This window comes from Cryptomeria japonica, chromosome 8, assembly GCF_030272615.1.
Source record: "Cryptomeria japonica chromosome 8, Sugi_1.0, whole genome shotgun sequence".
NCBI lineage: Eukaryota > Viridiplantae > Streptophyta > Pinopsida > Cupressales > Cupressaceae > Cryptomeria > Cryptomeria japonica.
The window spans coordinates 118487899-118512241 of NC_081412.1; the positions used below are offsets into that span (position 1 = coordinate 118487899).

General features: G+C 31.8%; 1 protein-coding gene across 3 annotated transcripts in view; it reads left to right on the plus strand.

Annotated features, from left to right (window-relative positions):
- LOC131031249 (uncharacterized) overlaps nt 1–24343 on the plus strand; it is a 52411-nt gene that overhangs the window by 3853 nt on the left and 24215 nt on the right. The window contains exon 2 of one of the 3 annotated variants that reach the window (XR_009103012.2): nt 15635–16093. The exons of the other annotated variants lie outside the window; for them this stretch is intronic. The gene's annotated coding sequence lies outside the window, so the exon portion shown is untranslated. Of the gene's footprint in view, nt 1–15634; nt 16094–24343 lie in introns of those variants that run through there. 3 annotated transcript variants of the gene reach the window in all.

A 24343-nucleotide genomic window follows, 5' to 3' on the forward strand; every position in this document is an offset into this window, starting at 1 on the left:
AGACAATGAATTATAAAATAATTACAATGTTTATTTATGCAATGAACTTTTGAGCATTCACGATGGGACTGATTAATGATATTCTCTACACAAAATTCTTGGAAATGGTAATTTCTCAAATCATATATTTAGTCAAATAATTTATTTAAATTTATATGGTATTTATTCTTCTATTTGTATTTATGTAATTTGATTAATATGTTTCAATTAATTTTTTTATCTGAAATTAAATACTTTTGTACATCAATGTAATTTATTTTGCTTGTGAAATAATTTTTTTTATTATAGATGAATGATTTTAAATTAAGTATGTTAATTAGTAATAGAAATATTAAAAAATAATGATCATATAGATGAATAAAGATATATGTTTATAGGAGAGTAAAGCATATGTATAGATTTATCAAAAAGGGTATAGTATAGTAATCTATACATAATATTGTTGGTGTGACTATCAAGGATCAAATCCTTATTGGATCTTTAAGCTCACAAGACATGTGTCTTTGTTTGGCTAACATGATTGTAGGCTGTGTGTATTCACTAGGTTGTTGTGCTCATAGTCTGTGGACATTCATTAGACTATTGAGCTTGCATATTTGAACAAGGTGATAATACTTTGAGGTTGAATCTCCCAAGTAGTGGTCTTGATGATAAATTCATTGGAAAGACATCCTCCACAAACAATTTCTCTAGGCTCGAACCAAACTAAAAAATTCAAGTTAACCACATAAAAAAAGTATATACATAGATTAATATATATATATTATATTATCTTAAAATTAAATAAAAAATCTATATTTAAATTTATATTAAACTTCTTATTATATTTAAAATATTAAGTTTAAATTTTACAAAAAAAAATCATAAATATGCTTCTTTAATTATAAAATTTGAAGATTATAAATGCTTTGATTTTAGTTATTATTCTTTATAATATAATTTTATTAAAAATTATAATTAATATTTTATTTTTGAAAGAGCATCATAATTATATTGTTAATTTGATATTCTTTTAGAAAATAACGTTTTAATGATACACTTTAGTTAAAATATTTAAAATATTTATTAGTGCTAAAATAATTAATAGTATTATTATTTTATGTATAAAAATAGGTATGATGTTTATAAATTGTTTTAATTAAGTATAATTTTTTTTTTGTAAAGTTTAATTGTCTTGTATCCAACAAAATCTAAAAAGATATATCATTCTAGATTAATACAGAAATAAAAAATTTAAACAACTAGAAGTGTGTGTTTTCTTTAGAACATAAATTATGACAATTTGAAATAATTTGACAAACCACTAGTTTACATGTTACTCTTAGTAAATCTTTTGTGAGTCTCGACGAAACTGAGTATTTCAGTGTGAGAAAACAAATTGGAGTCAACTTATGGGGTCTTTTATGCAAAATCCTACATATCATGTTTTCAACAAATGAGAAGTCTAACAGTTGGGTCATGAGGAAACCTAATCGAACCGATTTGTAGTTGTGAAGAGCGATCTACTTTTGGGTAATTTACATTTGAAGATGTGGATAGAATGGAGCATTAAAATATCATAGGATATTAATACCTTGTTTAGGATTCCCCTTTCAAAAAACCTCTTGAACAAAAACAAAATAAAATCTAAAATTGTTCTTCAATATTATAAAAGAGAACATGAATACTAAGTACTTGAACTCATAATCCCTAATGAAGATTTTCCTGGTGATGGTGTGGTCTATTATTTCAAGGGATTTATCTAGTCCCTAAAAAATCATCTCAAATATAATTCTAACATTCACCTCATTAAACCTTTAGCAAAAATAAAATTGAGGAGATTCACCTCAAATATGGACAGTATTATATCATTATTAACCCAACTATGTATATCTACTTCAAGATACTTCAATCCTATAAATTCTTGAATAGTGATCTCCGTTGTCTTAAATTATAAAATAAATGTTACATAATCTATACTCATAGACTAAACCTAATAAAACAATCTCCAACTTAGTATTATATAAATGAAAAATGTAGCTCTATACTAGAGATTAAATAAGGAACTAGTAAATACAAAATAGACACCATAAACAACTAGAAAGAAATAAAATGCCACATCACGTGATATAAGGGGCATGCTTATGCCAAATTTTCTAAGAAAGGTAAGTTGTGGGGATCATAATAGAACCATGCAATCTACAAAATTCTTAAATAAAACATAAATTCTAATCATTTGATTTACCTTTTGATCATTCAATCTAAAGATGGTATTAATCTATTTTAATTAATAAGATCTCATTTTGGTTGTGATTTGTCTCACTTTCCCAATAAGTATTTCACAATAACAATTTCTAATGAATAATTGCTAATATCTTCCAAAAATGTCACTATACTATTTGTTTCACAATAAAAGGAATATAAATCAAAGGCCCAACATAAGCTAGCTATTCAACAAGATATTATAGTTCATAATAATAAGATTTTTTTTTCTAGATAAAATTTTATATAACCATACAAGTTGATGTAGTTGTCGATCACAAAAGCTTGTCAAGTAGCCCAATCATGTAACTAGTATAATTATCAATAAAAAATATAATATTCACTCAAAAAAATGAATTCAATTCTTTATTATTTTATAATATTAATTACATAAGTACAAACAAAATGTTTTGGTTATAATCCTTTAACCTTATTCTTTCTTGTATGATTTTCTTCCCAAAAATCCCAACCCCAAGCACATTGATTTCCTTGCATTTTGTACTTCCATATGTAGTAATTTAATTATTAGGAGAGAAAGTTCAATTGTCACCACTTATAATTGAATCACAATCCACCATGTGTCAACATGTAACTAGCTTTTCCAAGTTCCCATGTGTTTTTCTCTACTTTATTTCATGTTAGAGGGTTTCCACCCCAACGTGAACTAGCAACTAAACACTTTATTGAAGTTTCCTGCCTCAGGAATTTTCAAAATATTTGTATATCATATCACTTTGTCAAGGGTTTTGACCCCATTTGGAACCATTCGATGGCTTCCACATTTATTTCCCTCCTATGTTGTTGGGGCTTTTGATGAGAACATGAACCTTCTTAGAGGTTCATACTCCATGAGGAACCATACAAATTATTAAGAAATCCACAATTGAAGACTTGTTAGCACCTTCACTAAGAACTAGAACTAATGGGCATTCCAATGGAACAATAATTGTTGAAGGTTCTCAAGGTTTGAAGAACACACAAAAGCTCCAATTCATTCCCAACATAGGTCAAGCCTTATGTAGACTCCATCTACACCAAGTTGTTTTGCCTCGTCCTCTCTCAGATCAACCACATACATGCGCACAATTTCTCCACCAAACATGCCATATTCCAGCTACAACGAACAGGGTTCCACGTGCCTAGCTTGTCGGGCCCCTGTGCTCGCTCTAAGAAGTTCCCTTCAGAAAGGCCCGCCTTCGTGACACATGTCCACCAAGTTAGTCGCTCCCTCATCCAAGCTCTTGGTGCGCATCCTCAGAGTATGCGCAGTTACTAGCTTTCTCACATCCAACCACGTGCTAACTCTTGTTAACAACCAGCGAGAAAGACACATATGTCCTTGACACGAGAAAATCAAGGTTGCAGTGTATCCAAGAAAGAGGCCTGTTTTTCTATAAAAGCATGTGGGCTCTCATTGTAAATGGACTGGGAAATTTTTTTTAGGAGGTGAACTTGTAAAAGATAAAAGGTTTTGTTTAGAAACAATTGTAAATTCATAATTTTCTTTGGAAACTCCATGTTTTTAATACCAGAACGTTTTGTCACGTTATCAGTTTTCTAGAATATTTTCTCTAGCCTTGGCGTTTTTGCTCTTAATGAATTATGGAAGTTGTGTCCATGGGGCCTTTTTCTTTTTATTAATCAAAGTGGCTTGTGCTAATTTCCTTTGAGTTTGTTCCAGTCTACTTATGTGGGTATCTTTGTTCTCAGTATAATTAGGTGCACTCATGATCATGAATGTTTTCTTCTCTTCATAGGACACCTAAAATAGAAGATGAATTGTACTTCCCATAGCCTCCCCTTCAAGAAATCATAGTTTGGAGGCTCAAACCTTCTTGTTGAACACTTGTAGGGGTTATTCTTATTAAGAAACAAGAACCTAATATTAGGATCTCTTGATCAAAATTATCTTCCTATATCGTGCTTTAGGACATAAAGGGATTAGCATTCCTTAGGAGTTTACGCCATTATTTAGACCCTTGCAGATGCTTCCCGAAGTCAGGATTTGAATGTTATGTTCTATGCCTTATAGGCTTTTTAAATTATATAACTTGATGTAACAAACATGCTTTCATAAGATTGATGTAACTTTGCTCCGCAATGGTTGACTGAGGAATATGCAGCCTTGAAGATCTCATAAAATGATTGATGATGATTGCTTCATAGATGCACAAATGATAGGAATGGAGACTTAGATTGCTTAGTTTGTTAGAATGTATTTATATAGGGGCTTCTAGGTAAATTATCAATTACGTCGACCTTGAACGGTCATGTGGAGCCACGACGATTAGAACTTACTGATGAGATATAGCCCTGACCCCATTTCAAATTGGAGCCTAATTGAGCAAGACCATGGTGTTTTTGGGTGTCATGGTCTAGACCAAGGTGCTCCACGCCTTGGTCCCATCATATTCAAGACCAAAACAATGTTAAAATGGAGCAAGTATCCCATGGTAGGACCCACAAAAGGTTATTCATGGCCTCAAAGCTGGAGAATAGGCACTAAAGGACCCAGAAAGGTGATGAGGATAGGACATGCTAAAGTAGGGGCACAAAAATGAGGTTTAAATTGGCCCAGTGACAATTTACAATGCTACACTAGGTAAGTGAAATGTTCCATGAGTTTGTAACTAGTGAATATTAGGGTAATTCTAGAACCAAAATTCTATAGTTAGCCAATTTTGAAATATTCATCAAAGGGGCTTCATCTATAGATCTATTCCAACAAACTAGGTATTCTATATATTCTTGTCTCCTTATTATTTTAGCCACTTGAGAATAAATCACTTTGTTTATCTCTTCAAAAAAAATTAGGTAACTAATGTATCTATCCTTGTGCATCCTACAAATATGTGTGTATTATCTTGTATGCTTGTCTCTCCATTATAATATTTGTACAATTCAAACATATATATATATATATATATATACCTATTTCAAGTTCAATGTCATAGAAATTAGATGAAAAAATTATCTACACCCTACATGGGCTAATATTCTTCCATTTTAACTTATTATATGTTCTTTCTGGGAAACTCTCTTTTTCAATTGTGCCAAAATCAAATCACCTACCTATAATCCATGTTCTCTTCTACATATATCAACTTTCTCTTTGTACTTCATGGCACTCTTCTCCAGATTGTCCTATACCTCCTTATGTAGCTCATAGGTATTCAACAAAATATTCTACCACATCATTTTTCCTGTTTAAATTTACACTCTCTCTTAACTCATCAATACCTCTAGAGCTATAGCCATGGTAAAAATGAAAATGAATTTTCCCCATACTCCTATTGACTAAATTATTATAAGAAAAATCTATTTGATCCAATATCAAGTACCATTAGTTTGGTTATCACCTACTAGAAACATCTTAGTAAATTACAAAGGCTTATGTTTAAAACCTTAGCTTGACAATTAGTCTAAGGGTAGTAAGTTGAATTGAAACTCAATTATGTTCCAAATTTCTTCTAGAAGGTGCACCACAAATGGCCAACAAACTAGGCACCCCAATATGAAATAATACATTTAGGAAAACCATATATCCTAACTACCTTTTTGAAAAACAATTTTTCTATGTGGGAAGCATCATTACTCTTCTAACATGGAATAAATGAACAATTTTGAAAGAGGTAGATAAGATACATGGTTTTCCTAAAATTATTATTTTCTCTTTGTGTCAAAGGAAATCCCAAAATAAAATCCATACTAGTTAGTATGTTCCCACATCATCTCTCTGGTATTGGAAATGGTTGATACAATCCCTATTCTATTTAATTTCTTTAGCATACTAGAAAAGTATGTAAGATTCCCTGCACCATCTTCTTTACATTTCTATTCATTCCAAGACAATAATATCCTTCATTTAATAGTGTTATTATTTTATCTTCTCCAAAATATCCACTCAAATCTCCACTATTATTTTTTCTAATCAATTTTTACCTTATTGAACCATGTGGTATGCATAATCTTTTACATTTAAATAACTTAATACTTCTTGAACAAAATACTCCATTTATGGAGTTCTATCTTTCTCAATTAGATCCTTACATGTTTTCACGCTTCTCTAGAAATTTATCTTCTTTATGCAAAATCTTTCATAGGATTAGAGCCAACCACATTTACACGCAATTGATTCAACAAAAGATATCTTTTACGCAAAGCGTCAACTACCCAGTTATATTTTCCACTCGTATGTTTGAAAAGGAAATAATAATTGTACAAAAATTTAATCAACTTCATATGTTTGTGATTTACTTACCTTGATTATTTATGAATTGCAAAGTATTATGATCAACATACAATACAAACTCATTTAGTAGCAAGTATTGTCTCCACTTCTTGAGTGCTTGTATAATTACATTAAATTATTGATCATACATAGAATATTTTCATTTTTCCTCATTCAAATTCTCACTAAAGTTTCAAATTGTTCTTCCCTCTTGACTTAAGACTCTTTAAAATATTTATTTGCTAGTATCACAATCCACATGAAATACTTTTTCAAAATCTAGGAGAGCCAACACTAGTTGTTTAGTTACTTTCTCCTTCGACAATTGGAAAATAAATTTCACTGTCACTATCCAAAAAAATAATTTCCTATTACCTTTCTTTGTCTTTGTAATAGGTTCACAAATTACACTAGGGTTTTTAATGAAATTCTTATAAAAGCTCACTAAGCCATGAAAATTTTTTGCTTCAAACTTACTTTGAGGTGAAGGCCAATCTACAATCACTTTGGCATTTATTGGATCCACTTTAAATCCATCATTGAAAACAAAAAATTGAGAAAATATACTAATTCATTAGTCATAAAACTACATTTCTCTAATTTATTATCAACTTCTCTTCTTTCAACATTTGTAAAGGAAAATGTTCTTCTTTGAAAATTTCATTAATTATCAAAATATTATCTAAATATACACCACAAACTTACCAAGAAAGGGCTTCATTACTTTATTCATCAATCTTATGAAAGTGTTGGGTTTTTTTTTTAAACCAAATGACATCACTAAGAATTCATACAATTCATCCTTTACCTTGAATCGTGTTTTAGACTCGCCCACTTCTCTCATTTGGATTTGATGATATCCACTTTTATATTCAATATTCATGAAGTACTTGGATCCACTTTAAAAGTCCATCATATTACATATTCACAAAAAAGGAAACCTATATTTGATGGATATCTTATTTATTGCTTGTGAATATATACAAATTTTCCACTCATCTTTCTTTAGTGTTAACATTGTTGGTATAACGCATATACTACTCAACTTTCCTTAATCAACCCCTTTTTCAACAATTCTTATACTTGCATTTTGTTTATTTGTTCATTCTTTATATGTGTTGTTTATATGGTTCTTTATTTAGTAAACCTACACCCACAGGGGCTTCACCAGCTAGGCAATATTATATCATGTGCATTCATATTGGGGGGTTAATATCCTTAAAAATAAGCTCATATATTGCCTATCTGGTGAAAATAGGGGTTTTTTTAATTCCAACTATGAAAAATGCAATATGTGGTCAAAATAGGGGGGTTTTAATTTAGGTTGTGTATTGGGAGTGGGTGAGAAAAAATGATTTTAGGGAAATATTTTATGAAAATAGGGGGATTCTTTAGTATGCCATGAACGTAGGTGATATAACCCATATTCACTAAGTGAAGCCCCGATGCCTACACCAAATGTTAATTATATACAATGTTTATCACTCTAAAAAATGAAAATCCATCTACCAACTCTTGCATCATTATATCCATATATTCTTCCAATTTATTACTTGATTTTTTAATGGAAGTTATTCATTCTTCTATACTATCATAGCTACTATAGGTTTAGGGATAAAAATATAGCGTATATTTTCCTTTTCCACATCTTTCAAATATTGGTTTCCAATCACCAAATAAATTTTAGAGATATTCTCCACTTCCTCTTATTTATCTTTCAAAGGATTCAAACTATATTCTTTCCCATCATTCTTTTTTCTATATTTATTTGTTCTTCCATCATGTACAACTTCCCTATCAAATTTGTATGGCCTACCTAGCAAAATATGGTATGCATCCATTGGAATTACATCACACAAATTATCATCCTTATAACTACCAATCTGAAAAATTACCAAAGACTATTCTCTTACCATGTAATGATGTTCTTTTTGTAGTCACAAAACTTTGTAGGGACTAAGATGTTTTAACGTATTCAATTTTATTTTATTCACCATTTGTTTTGACACAATGTTATATATACTATCAAGTTAAATCCACTATCATTTTTCAACACTTTCCTCTCACCTTGCATCATTTTTCTAAATAAGTTTTTTCTTTGATTAGGTTTAGAATTCGTCTTCTCTAAGTTAAACAAAATCCTTCTCAACATTAAGGATTAACTATCCTTAGGATATTCTAAATGTTTAAGTGAAGATAAACTTTCTTCCTTGTCTTGGACCACATGAATTCTAGCTTCTTTCCCTTTTCCACTACTCTATTATATTTGAGGACATTCAAATTCCCTATTCCTAGTTTATCCATGTTGAAAACATGTACTATTGAATCCTCTTCCTCTTTCAAAATATCCATAACCTCTAAAATAATGTCCCCTACCTCTGGAATAATTTCATCTTCCTCTATTTCGCTGAGTTTAAGAACTTGTTTGAGAGGTATTAGCTTCTTCTTGCTTCATGATATACCCTCTTCCACCACTAGAATATCCTCTAGCATGTTAGCTTCTTTCCTACCCTTTTTAATTATTCTATTATTTTTCTTGCTAATTTCTATTCTACCTTTAGGGCATATTGGTAGGCTTCTCCCACAATTTATATTTTACTTAGACTAATATTATTTGGAATTGATAAATAAAATATGTTCACATTATTTGACATCTTCTTAGCATCATCATTTACATGTTCTACTCTAATATTCAACTTGTAGAATTATTTTATTTTATCTTTCACACTCGATTCTCTTTGGTTCAAATTTTGCAACTTTCTAGATAGAGTCATGTTATAATCTACTAGTATTTAACCTTCATTTTGGTCACCATTTTGTTCCACAATTTAATATTTTGTTTTTCTCTTTTGTATCACTCTATCTATAAATTATCCCACCATATGAATACATATCCTTATACCACTTTCACTCTCTTGGGATCTATTTTTTTAGATCCATTCTAAAAGTCCTTTTGGATTCAAACTACCATTATAGAAGAAAATATTTAATAGTTGTTCATTATGTATTCCTGAAATCACTTTAAATAATACATCTCCTACTTGGTCCATTTCACCTTCAATTGCTTCATCTTTTCCATCTACCACTTCTTCACATCTTCAATTTGTACCCCTCTTCTTTTTGTTGTCTTGATTTCAACTAACCTTACTTTAAATACTCTTAACATCTTTACAAATTCCATATCACTAGCCCGTGGTGCTCCATTTTGGCCATCTCCCCTTTGTGTCATGTCTCACTCAAGTCCTCTACAATTGCAAGCTTCTTCTCTTTATACTTTCCCACAAAAAAGTCCTTAGAACCCTTTTCTTGTCATGATCACAATAAACATCTTTCATACCACTTGATGAAATCGTAGATTGGGGAACCTTGATAGGTAGCCCAATCATGTAGCTAATACAACTATCAATAAAAAATAATACACTCAACAAAATAAATTTAATTTCATTATTATCTAGTAGTATTAATTATAGGTGTACCAAAAAAAAATATTTAGAAGCCTTCAACCTTATTCTTTTGGAGTGATTTTATTCCCAAAATTCCCAACACCAAAAACGCCACCTTCCCCATTGTTTATACTTCCATGCGTAGTAGATCAACCATTGGGAGAGGAAGTTCAATTGTCACTAGAAATGGTTCAATCATCATCTACCACTTGTCAACATGTAACTAGCTTTACCAAGTTTCCACATGTTCTACTTTTTTACCTTTTCTCCCAAGGGCTCCTACCCTGATGAGAACTAGGAAATAAGAACTTTGTCAGAGGTTCCTACTATTATCCTTGTTTTTTTCTTGAAGAAAAAACAAGGATAACAACTACGAATCTTTATTCGAATTTATTCTGATTTCTCTAAGAATTCATTTTTCAAGGCATTTTGTTCGCCTCATTAGTCATTGGGAAAATTTGCAGTTGTTTCCTGATCTTAGTTTTGTTGGTTAAATTGAAAAATTAACTTAAACAAATATTATTTTGTCTTTTGGTGCAAATTCAAATTTAAAGTCCGACCTTACACCACCTTTTGGTCTTTTGTGAAAAGTTGGATTTTAACTCTGACATTGCACTTTTTAGTCTTAAAATGATGCAATTCGGGCTTATGTTTTTGAATTATACCATTTTGAGTCTTTCGTGTAAATCAAACTTATAAGCCCAAAGTGCACATTTATTTTGCACAATGTTGCATATTAATTGTTTTTTGAGTTCGAAATTGTTTTGGTTTTTTCCTCTTTTTATCCTTTTTATCTTTCTTTTTGCCCTCATTTGTTTATGATCAAGGGCTTTTGCAAATTTTGGATTTGCAGCGCATTGAAGTCATTCTCCTTTTAGGTATGTTTCTCAGCGTGTTTTCCTATTTTCTTCAAAGATGTTTTTATTTTAGTATCATTTGACAATGGTGTGTGTTAGGATTAAAACCTTTCATATATCGTGTTCTTATTTTTGTTGGTGTATGGCGAGTTTCAAACCTCGACACACACCATTATCAATGCCCTTTGCAAAGTTTGTTTTGGTATCATCATGGTGGATGTTGAGAGCTTGTAGTCCTAGCATACACCATAGTTTATGCAATGGATGTTGTGGTTACAAACGCAACATTTATTTTTGTTATCTCTTGCCTTTCAGTGTATGGCAGGGTGATGACCCCAACCTACACTGAACTCTCACCTTATGGTGTATGTCAAGGCCATACCATCACCCTACATGATTACCATATTATGCATTGTTTCTCCTTGCATGTTACATGGTGCATGTTAGGGTTATAACCTCGGCAAACACCAAATGCTGTGTATTCTTCCCTTTTCTTTTTAATGGTGTAAATTAGGTTTGAAACCCTGATTGCCACCATTTATCATTATTTGATCTCCCTAGGTGCAAATCAAAGTTTCAAGCCTAATTTATACCATTTTATGTTTTTGAGCCTCTCAAGTGCAAATCAGGCTTAGGACTTATAAGCCTGATTTACACTAGATATACAAACATGTAGATTGGAGATACAAATCCAACTTGCACTCAAAGGAATTTTGTTCTATTAACAAATTGGGGTTTTTGAAATCCTAACAAGGTGATTCTAATAAGCTAAAGCATGGTGATGATCTTTTCCAAATGTTGCAGTTGCAATCACAGTCAAATAATGAAGCCATCACCATGCAAGAAAGCAATGAAGTTCACAAATTAGGACCCTCATCCGATCTTTCCATCTTGAATTGTGTCATCTAATATTGGTAATATCAGGGACACAGAGATAGGGCACATAGATCTCGAAGAATTCCTATAGAGAGTCAGAGAGCTGCCACAGTACTACATGTATTAGGGTTAAAATCATCATAATTAATCAGATTATAAGAGTGAATCACAAACTCTAATCTAATTAAATTAATCCTAACTAACAATCCAATAATGTAAAATCAATTGAAATGAGCAAATAAATCTAATTAAGACTCCCTCAATCGATTTGACAAAGATTCCATTGCACTTCTCCTTAGTTGTTGAATTGGCTCTCAAGTATTGCACTGATTTCCTACATAGATTACCAACTATTTCAAAGACTTGTGATTCTAGATTGAATTGAGAAAAGAGGTTAAATTTATAGATTTTCAATACATAAGGGGTGAGGATTTGAACTCAAGTGTTGATTGATAGTCAACTGAAGTGTTGATTGCTAGTCAATTGAGATTGATTGAAGAGTGAACTCAATTTGATTGATCTGTTAACATGATTGATTGGGGAGACAACTAAATAGATTATCCAGTTTACTGAGATGATGAAGGAGATGAATGAATTGATGGATCATAAGACTAAATCGATTGATTAGTCAGAAAAAGATGATTTGGAGTGAAAAGGGGAGATTGAAGAGTTAACTGAGTTAACTAATTAGATAACTAATTTGATCAATCAATTTGATTTTCAACATGTGTTGTAGGATTTTTAAGTTGAATTTAATTTTCATTTTCAATTTGGATTTGAATTTAGATTTTGGAATGCTAAGATGCACATGAAATTCAACTGAAATTCACATTTGGTGAAATGTTAATTTAGAAGAAATGAAATTAAGTGAAATTCAAATTTGGGGAAGAATGAAATAAAATTAGGTGAAATTAATTAGAATTAGAATTTGAGGATTGGAGGAATAATTGTTAATTTATTTAAATAATTTAAATAAAATTATTTAAACATTAGAAATGAGTTTAATTAAATAATTAAAATTATTTAACTAAGGAATAAGTCATAATTAATTAAATAAATAATATTTAATTAATATTTGAGAAGGGTTTGATTGATTAAATGATGAATTGATTAAAGAATAGCAATAGAATAATTAGAAATGTTGAATGTGATGATCAAAAGAAATAAATAGTTTAATCAAATAATTAAAGAATTACTTAATTAATTAGACGAATAAGTAGTATGCAATTCATGAGACATTTTTTAGGTGTCTACACTACAAAATGGAGACAACCATCAACAATGACATTCATTTGGTTGCAACTTTCCCAATGTCAGCACGGAGTTTGTGTTGGCTTTAGCTAACAAGTATGATCCAGTAAGTAGGTGAGTCAAGGACGCAAAGGGAAAGAAATCTCTCATCAAATTGGATGAGGATTTCTTTGACACTATCTTCAACTGTCCAAATATTGCACAATATGCTAATATTGATATGCAATCAACACAAGCATACTATGACAACAACTTAGATAAGTGGAGAAGAAATATCAATGATAATGGTTGAAGACTCCAAGGTCCACTATTGCAAGATGACTTGAGACTATTCATCGAAGTGACTTCATTGAAGAAGTAAATGATTTGATTACTCTTCTCAATAGATTAAAGGGACTTCCTATTTTAGATACTTATCATAAGTGGATGTATCAATACATCCATACTATTCAGAAAAATAAGATGAAGATCTTTTGGGGTAAATAGATAAGTGATGCTTTGTGTGAGCAGTTAACCAAAGTTCCTACCACTTTGACATTTTATATGACTTCATATCTAGTATATGCAGCACCCTCAATGAGGCATTTTACAAGATTGTCTACCATATGAGACAAGAGTCAGATTCCTGTATATTAGTATTACTCACAATTGACTGTCAAGAACAATTTACATCATTTCAAGAGAGTGAATGATGCTTTCTTTTATCATTATATGTGCATGTTTGATAAATATCTTCAAAAGAACAGAGTATCAAATGAATCTTGGAATGTGATGAACCAATATGGGTGCATATTCTTACAATTCCCTTCTTTTACATATCTCAGAATAGGATTCTTTGATGGTGAACCTTTCATGATTCTTAGGTACCCATCAGACAAAATTGTACTCATGGAACTAGCTCATCAGATGGTGGTGGTGCATGACCGTCAATCAAGTTTGCACAAGATTGGTTTCAAGCTATCCTTTACTATTGGGAGACATTCAATCAATTCCATCTACAAATCCAATGCCATGGATGAAGAGATGAGAAGAGTAAAAATGAAGTTCTTCAAGGCTAGGAAACATTTTGACTACAAAGGTATGAAGAACAAACTTAAAAATCTAGTTATACTCATGTTCACCGAGTAGAGGATATTTGGATTGATTGTAGAATAGAAGAGGATATTAGAAGGCTCGACGATTATTGCCTTATAGTGGAACAAATTGAGAACCTAAATCTTGTTGATATTCCTAGTGATCTTGAGAATGATAGAATCATTCTAGATCCTATATATGAAAAGAGTAAGATTGTAGATTCACCCTTGCCTCTTCTTCAATGGTCTCAGAAAGAAAATACTTCAATTAGGGCTAGATTTTAGAATATCCTTTCCTTCACCAATTTTTGGCTAACATGAAAGGGGATTCAGTTAAAACCTTTCCAAACTGGTGATCTGAGGATGGCACTGTAGGGATAGTTGGGAAAACTTTTTAATTAAGAACTAAGAACAAACAAGACCCGGTAGCTCAACCATTGGGGGAGGAAGTTCAATTGTCACTAGAAATGGTTCAATCATCATCTACCACATGTCAACATGTAACTAGCTTCACCAAGTGCCCACATGTTCTAATTTTTCCCCTTTCCTCCCAAGGGCTCCTACCCTAATGAGAAATAGGAAATAAGAACTTTGTCAGAGGTTCCTATTATTATCCTTGTTTTTAGCTTGAAGCAAAAACAAGGATAACAGCTACGAATCTTTATTTGAATTCATTATCATTTCTCTAAGAGTTCATTTTACGAGGCATTTTGTTCACCTCATTAGTCATTAGGAAACTTTGTGGTTATCTCTTGCCTTTCAATCTATGGCGGGGTGATGACCCCAAACTACACTAAAGTCTCACCTTACGATGTATGTCAAGGCCATACCCCCACCCTACACCATTACCATATTATGCGTAGTTTCTCCTTGCATGTTACATGGTGCACGTCAAGTTTATAACCTCAACAAAGACCGAATGAAGTGTATTCTTCCCTTCACTTTTAAATGGTGTAAATCAAGTTTGAAAGCCTGATCGCCACCATTTATCATTATTTGATCTCCCTAGGTACAAATCAAACTTCCAAGCCTAATTTATACCATTTTATGTTTTTTAGCCTCTCAAGTGCAAATCAGGCTTATAAGTCTCAAATGCACTTTGTTTTTAAGAAGAAGAAGAAGAAGGAGAAGGAGAAGGAGAAGGAGAAGGAGAAGGAGAAGGAGAAGGGGTCTACATTGTTGATTTGGCACTCTGGTTATATTGGTTTATTGTTGAACTAGCACATTGTGTTCATCGGCATGGTTAGTAAACTATGCACAGTCACCGGTATATGTTAAACAATAGGTTATATGGTTCATCGGCAGTGATGATAAATTTTTTATCATCTAGAGATCATTTGGTTATGTCAAAGACATGGATTGAATGTTTGGATTTAGTGTTTTTCTTATTGGTCTAATTGAGTTCACATATTTGCCTTTACTGACATATACCTGTCTAGGTTATGGACCGGTACATGATATCAATTCCAGATCAACACAACACGTTTTGGAAATGGTTTATTGATTGGATAATGTATTGAGTTGACATATTGTATCGCATCAAGACTTATTTGTAATTGATTTAATTGTAATAATTGTAAGATCTTATTGAAGATCGGATATGATGAGTGTGTGCAAATATTGAAGAGAAAAACTAAGCAAATTTTTGTGCAAATCACGCAGACATTATCTGAAGGTTGAAGGAAGGTTATGAGGGTGTTTGACACTCATGTTCAGAGATTAAACCGGTACCGAATCTAGTTTTGCAGATGCTACTCCGAAGCAGTACATTGTTATTGGATTTAACCATTCAACTATAGTCAGTGTGACTCCTATTTTGTGATTGAGAAATGAGCTCTAGGCGGTTGGCCTTTCTGCATGTGTAGACCCCATTTGTATACACTTACTATCTACAGTAGTATCATCTGATTGTGGGTAAGGTTTCCCACCGTGTTTTTTCCCCTTATAGGGTTTCCACGTCAAAATATTTGTGTCATGTGTTGTGGATGTTGTTTCTCTTTCTATTTCATGCATTAAGTTGCACTGGTACTGCTATAACTATTAATCTGTTTTACCAACACTTAAGTTGGAATAATTTGTTTTGGGTCATAATTTAATATAACTGGTTCACAACTGATTCACTCCCTCCCTCTCAGTTGTCCTTTTCACTTCCTAACAATTGGTATTCGAGCTAAGTCTTCTTTTTGCAGAATCCTAACAGCTTGAGGAGATCCTATGGCAAAAAATATTTTTAGGAAGGACAATCCTAAACTTGATGGAACTAACTATGGTATATGGAAGATCAGAATGGAAACACATCTGAACTGCATTGGAAGAGATATATGGGATGTTACAAAGAATGGCTATGTTGGTCCTACTTTGAATCAACCTCATCCATTGACATTGGCTAAGGACTTGGAGAATGATTGCAAAGCAAGAGAAGCACTTTTGAGTGCATTATCAGATTAGCAAATCATCAGATTATCATACCGGTCTATTGCTAAAGCTATTTGGGATAAAATAGAAACATTGAATGAAAGAGTTAATGAAATTTTTTTAGGAATACAATGTTGTGGAGAATCTTTAAGTGAAGATGAAATTGTTTCTAAAGTTTTAAGAGCTTTGCCACCGGCTTACAAAATGAAAGTGACTGCTATTAACGTGTTGAGAACAATGCCTAATACATTAGTTTCTAGAGATACCTTGGTTGGAAAACTTTCTGCATTTGAGCTTGAAGAGTTTGGTCCTGTTGCTACAGTCAAGACTGATTTAGGTTTCAAAGCATCATCATCATCATCATCTAACAAAACTGATCAAGGAAAGCACTTTATGCAAAAGAACTTGAAGATATGAGAAGAGAAAATGAAGAACTTGAAGCCCTATTTGCAAGGAAGATGCCTAATGGTCTAGTAGGAAGTAAGTATGAAGGCAAAGCACCTTTCAAATGTTTTAATTTCAATAAAGTTGGTCATATAGCATCTAGGTGTCCTGATAGACATCCCAGACTAAGGGAGGAAGCAAAAAGAACATACAAACCTAACCCTGAATATCCGAGATACAGATTTAAGAAAAACAGAGATAAGTCATGTTACTATGCAGATGAAGGTGTTACAAATGATTCATATGAAGATCCAGCAGATAGTGGATGGGCATTTGTTTCAATAAAATAAGATCAATCGACACCTATTGTCAAATCGGTAGAACAGGCCCTAGCAACAAAAATTGAAGAAAAGGATGAATAGATCATTGATAGTGGATGCTTGCATCATATGACTAGTGATAAAATAAAATTCTTATCATTATAGGAAATTCATGGAAGACTAGTAAGATTTGGAGATGATAAAGCTTGTTTAATCAAAGGAAGAGGCACTATATCTTTGGATGGTAAGCATAATACTGACAATGTCTATTATGTAGAAGGTTTAAAGCATAATATTTTGAATGTTGGTTAGTTAGTGGAAAAAGGATTTCAGTTACAATTCAAGAATAGAAAATGCAAAATCATAAACAAAATTGGATTGGAGATTGCAACCGGTAATCAGACTAAAGGTAATATCTTTCATTTGAATACCAACAATAAGACATGTTTGATTGCTCACATTGATGAAAGTTGGTTATGGCATAAGAGAATTTGTCATGTGAATTTTGATTGCATTGTAAAGATCAGTTCAACTAAGGAAGTAAGGGATTTACCTAAGATTGTGAAACCTCATAATCTGGTATGTAAGGAATGTCAAATGGGAAAGCAAGTTAGAACAACATTTAAAAGCATTTATGAGAAATCCAATATATTCTTCATTTAAATCATACTAATTTATGTGGTCCAACAAGAACAAGAAGTCTTCAAGGACATAGATACTTTATGCTAATAATTGATGATTATTCTAGAATGTGTTGGGCTACCTTTCTAAGGGAGAAATCAGAAGCTTTTGGGAAATTCAAGATATACAAGGTAATGGTACAAAATTAAACGGGAAAGAAAATCAAATGTTTAAGATCTGATCAAGGAGGAGAATTTACATCTAGAGAATTTAATGCATTCTATGAAGTGAATGGAATCAAAAGAAAAATATCAGCACCCCGGACACCCCAGCAGAATGGAGTTGTGGAAAGGAAGAACAAAACTATTCTAGATGCAGCAAGAACCATGATGATGGAAGCAAATCTACCTCATGTGTATTGGAGAGAAGCAATGAATATAACGGTTTATACTTTCAATAGAGTTCACATCAAAAGTGAAACCGGTAAGACCCCTTATGAACTATGGTTTGGTCATACTCCTCTTAAATATTTCAGAATATTTGGAAGCAAATGTTATATTACGCGAGATGAGTATATTGGCAAATTTGATTCTAGAAGTGATGAATGAATATTTCTTGGTTATTCATCTAGAAGCAAGGCATATAGATGTTATAATAAAAGATTGCAGAAAATCATTAAGAGTACTAATGTGAAGATAGATGAACATTTTAAAGGAGATTCAAGATCTGTAGAACCAATAGTTGAAATGATTATAAATGAACTGACATAGATTGCACCGATATAGAATAAAGATCCAGTCACACCGGCATCATCAGAAAACTCAACTATGACTGAAGAACAACATCATGTGAATTTATATCACAATAAATCCAGGTATGTAAGATTGAATCATTAGAGAAACAGATAATTGGAAATAAAAATCAAGGTGTTATGACTAGAGGAAGATTGGCAAATGAAGAGGTATGTTTAATTTCTCAAGTTGAAGCAGCATCTGTTATTGAAGCATGTCAGGATAAAGATTGGATAAAAGCAATGGAAGAAGAATTAGAACAGATTGAAAAGAACAACTCTTGGACATTAGTTCCCCGGCCTAAAGACAAAAAAGTAATTGGAACTAAATGGGTATATAGAAATAAACTTAATGAAGATGGTGAAGTAATAAAAAATAAAGCAAGATTAGTTTGTAAAGGTTATTCTCAGAAAGAAGGAATTGATTATAATGACACCTTTGCACCGGTAGCCAGAATTGAGGCAGTTAGACTATTTCTTGCATTTGCAACTCACAAGAACTATAAAGTTTATCAGATGGATATAAAATGTGCATTTTTGAATGGAGATCTTGAAGAGGAAGTTTACATTGAACAACCTAATGGATTTTCTTTGATAGATGATAAGGATATGGTTTGCAGAATAAGGAAAGATTTATATGGATTGAAGCAAGCTCCCAGAGCTTGGTATGCTAGATTGGATAAATATCTTCTAAAGCTTGGATACACAAAAGGTAATGTTGACAACAATTTGTATTACAAAGTTACCAATGATGATATTTTGGTTATTGAAGTATTTGTGGATGATATCATTTTTGGAGGTGAAGATGGGTTATGTAAAGACTTTTCTAACAAGATGTAGGAAGAATTTGAAATGTCTATGATTGGAGAGATTAAAAAAATTCTAGGTTTGCAGATATCACAAACAAATAAAGGTATATTCATATGTCAAACAAAATACTTTAAGGAACTTTTAAAGAAATTTGGTATGGAAAACTCCAAACCGGCAAGTACTCCTATGACTACAACTGATAAATTGACATTGAAGGATGATTCAACTCCTATTAATCCGACAAGGTACAAATATATGATTGGAGGATTATTGTATTTGACACAAACCAGACTTGATATAATGAATGCAATATGTATTGTTTCTAAATTTCAAAGCAATCCTAAAGAAAATCATGAATCAAAAGTAAAAAGGATTTTCCGGTACCTACAAGGCACAACAAATCTTGGTTTATGGTATCCTAAGGATGACAATTTTGAGTTATGTGCATATACAGATTCAAATTGGGCGGGAGATGTAGATGATAGAAAGAGTACCACTAGTGGTGCATTCTTTCTTAGCAGAAGATTGATTTCATGGATCAACAAGAAGCAGACTTGTACATCATTATCTACAACAGAAGTAGAATATGTTGCAAGAGCAACTAATTGTACTCAGGTATTATGGATCAAGCAAATGTTGAAGGATATCAAGGTAAAATACAAAAAACCGATAATTATTCATTGTGATAATTCAACAATAATTGATATATCAAATAATCTGCTATTTCACTCTAAGACAAAGCATGTTTCTATTAATTACAATTTTCTGAAAGAGAATGTTGAAGCAAATGAAGTAAGATTGGTCTATGTGAATACTAAAGAGTAAATTATAGATATTTTTACAAAGCTTTTGCCTAAGGAAACATTTGAATATCTCAAAGAGAAGCTTGGAACAATTTCCACACCAACAAAGACTTGAATAATGAAGATTGGCATCAAACCGACAAAATCTAATAGAAAAATCTTTTTCCGGTCTTGATGAAGGAGAGATGCTTCTTAGGGGGAGGAGTTAATAGTATGATATGTTTTGATTTTGATTCTTCACTTCTTTGGCATTTGATGTCAAAGGAGGAGAGATATATATGGAAAAACTTTGTACTTTGGGGAGAGATGTATTTTGGTTATATAGTTTCTATTTTGGCACAGAACTTTGTATTCAGCTATTTTGGGAGATTGTTGGTTTTTGGCATTCTGTTTTTGGCACTTAGATGTTTTTCCATCTAGTGTTGCCATCAATGCCAAAGGGGGAGATTGTTGGTATTATGGATGACTTCATCATGTGTTGCATTGGTTTTGTCATTGATCTGAACACTTATCTTTCTAGATGTCTACATTGTTGAATTGGCACTCTAGTTATATTGGTTTATTGTTGAACCGGCACATTGTGTTCACCGGCATGGTTAGTAGCTTATGTACAGTCACCGGTATATGTTCACCAGCAGGTTATATGGTTCACCGGTAGTGATGATAACTTGTTATCATCTGGAGATCATTTGGTTATGTCGAAGACATGGATTGGATGTTTGGATTTGGTGTTTTTCTTATTGGTCTAATCACGTTCACATATTTGCCTTTACCAGCAGATAAGTCTAGGTTATGGACTGGTACATGATATCTATTCCAGATCAGCACGACATGTTTTGGAAATGGTTTATTGATTGGATAATGTATTGAGATGACATATTTTATTGCATCAATACTTATTTGTAATTGATTTAATTGTAATATCTTTAGTGAGCCGACCTCATGTATAGGTCTTAGGTTTTGTATAAATAATTGTAAGATCTTATTGAAGATCGGATATGATGAGTGTGCGAATATTGAAGAGCAAAAATAAGCAGATCCTTGTGTGAATCACGCAGACATTATTTGAAGGTTAAAGGAAGGTTATGAAGGTGTTTGGCACTCATGTTCAGAGCTTAAACTGATACTTTATCTAGCATTGCAGATGCTATTCCAAAGCAGTACATTGTTATTGGATTTAACAATCCAACTGTAGTTAGTGTGACTCCTATTTTCTGAATGAGCAGTGAGTTCTAGGCGGTTGGCCTTTCTGCATGTGCAGACCCCATTTGTATACACTTACTATTTGGATTAGTATCATCTGATTGTGGGTAAGGTTTCCCATTGTGTTTTTTCCCCTTATAGGGTTTCCACGTCAAAATCTTTGTGTCATGTGTTGTGGATGTTGTTTCTCTTTCTATTTCATGCATTAAGTTACACCGCTACTGCTATAATTGTTAATCTATTTTATCGACACTTAAGTTTATTTTACCGGCACTGAGTTTCATGTTGGAATAATTTGTTTTGGGTCATAATTTAATATAACTGGTTCACAACTAATTCACCCCCCCCCCAACCCCCTCTCATTTTTCCTTCCCGATTCCTAACAAGGTACATTTTGCATGTACGTAAACTACTTGTCTCAAGGTTTGAGTCCATTGTACTAGAAATTATTTATCATTTTTTATAATATTTTTTCTATGAATTGGAGGCTCAAGGTAGTGCTTTGCAAGCATGGGAGATGATATGCAAATTTGTAGGTTCATAGGTGTTTGATTGAAGATAGAAGTGTGCTTGAGTATTTTATTCCTATTCGTGAAGATAACTACATACTTGGTGCTTTATTTTCTATTGGATTTTTTTCCTCAAAATGATTTCTCCATGTAAATCTAATGTTTGATTATATTTCTCTATCTTGTTGACTTTATATATTTTTTCCATTTTCATTCACATATTTATCTTAATGCATGTTTACTAAAATTTGTACAAAGTTTATGTTATTGTTATAATAGCTTCACTCTATTACTTAGCAATTATAAATGGATTGAAAAATATCTGCTTAAAAAAAGAACTAATGAAAACAAGCCTAGATGTTAAATTTATGAGTAAACAAAGTTTTGAAACTTAGGATTACTAATAAATTTTATTGATAATACTCAAATTCTTGAAAATTAGTTTTCAAATAAGAAACAAACCACACCAACATATAAGTAAAAAAGTAGAAACAATCAAAATTCTTTAAAATTGGACACCTAAGGGAAAATGTATGAGCCTTTTAAGTCAAAATACAAAATTAAAAATCTCAATGGAGAGGTATGCTTCCCAACCCATGAAAAATGATGATGTTAATAGATCATAAAGTTAATATTTTTGATTGAGATAAATGGGTTTTATAGGGACCCAAAACCCAAATCCAACAAAAACAGAACTAGTAGCAAACCAAAGTCTAAACAACTGCTAAATAGAAACTAAAACTGGGGAAGCTCCCCACTGAACCAAACAAAAACATACTAGACTAAAACACAAAAAAAGACAAAAACCACTAACTAAGAGTTTTCATGAGCTCAACATTCTTCTGAATCGTATTATTGTTAATCTCTTCGAGCTCCTCCATAATAAATCACGAGCTGCCTTTTTCCTATTTTTTGCTTTTGGTCCTAGTAGGGGTGATTGCATTGCAATTGTTGTCCAAATTGGTAGCAGAAGACGGATCTGAATTGGTAGGTTGGGTTTTCTGTATAGCAATTTTTTCATTAACCCTTTTGGGGCCATCCATACTATTAAGCATAGCTTCTTTGCTAATCTCCACCAGTCCCTTGAGTTTGCACATCAAATCTTCTATACCAATCATAAAGTTAATGTTAATGATTCACTTATCAACATTTTTTATGGATCTATATAGATAATATCAATAGAAATGTAATGAATTAGCAAGGTGATATGGTGGCTATACAAATGATGTGAAATCCAGAAAAATAACGTGAAAATTAATTATTTTAATCAAAATACTTCTTTATTTTCTCGATAACAAAAAAGATTAATTTATTTTCAATCATAATGGTGCACTCAAGATTCGAGCAAGAAACATGGAAAAACATGCAATATATAAAACAAAGCTAAAACAAAAACAAATAAATCAAATAGTGACTTAGCATCCTATTGTTTGATTTTAGTGAAATGAAAGCATAGATTAACTTTCTCATGCTTTATAAACATTTGTGTAAAAAAACATTGGCTCGGTTATAAGAAAATAACTCCCATCCAAAATTAAAAAAATATTTTTTTTCAAAAATAAGAAGAATGAACCACATTATAGCATCATGGCTTTAATAGCATGATATATTTTACAATAAGTTGTAAATCAAGCTAACACCTAATTATATAGTTATACCAACATCACTACTCAATAGTAAATAATAGGATGAACAATACTATTCCCATTAGTCAAGATAAAAAATACATGTAACAAAATCATCACATGCAAATACATAACAGGTTGAATGCATTTAACCAAGGTGGACCACTCATCCATTAATACGTGTTACTCATAAGATATGTATGCACCTCAATATCTATATAGGAAAAGTTTAACACTTATAGAAGATAAAGATACCTATCATTCTCACACACTATTTTTAAAATCAAATAAGCATACCTAATAATGCCACATTTGGTGTAGGGAAATACTTAATAAATTAATGAAAAAAATTTAAAATATACATCAACATGTCAAGCACTAGTGAATAGGCAAGTGAAGTGTAGGTTGAAGAAACATGGTAAGTTGGGGGTGGATGAATAATTGGACAATATGCCTTTATTGATTTTACTTTTATGATGTGTGTAGTTGCACAAATTGTGTATCTATGAGCCATGTTCTTTTTTGAGCTTTCTAGTTAATATTATTTGGGTTGTCAATGATCACTCTACTAGTCTAAGGTTCTTCTATACTGTTAATAGAAACCATTATAAATGTTCTTTGATGTTATCAATAGAAATTCTTATAATTATTTGTACTTATATTTTCTGTATATAATGTTCTTTTTATGCTTTCTTTATAAGAAAGAATCCAAAAAATTCTCTCTCTAAACATATTAATTTATATATTCTAATTTTTTAATAATAATATTCTATAATTTATTTGTAAAATATTTAATTATTAAAAAATGAAATTTAATATTTTAAAACTTTATTTAACAATAGGATTGATTGGATGGTTTGATTGGGTTGGTGGGTCATCAGCTCGTGAGGA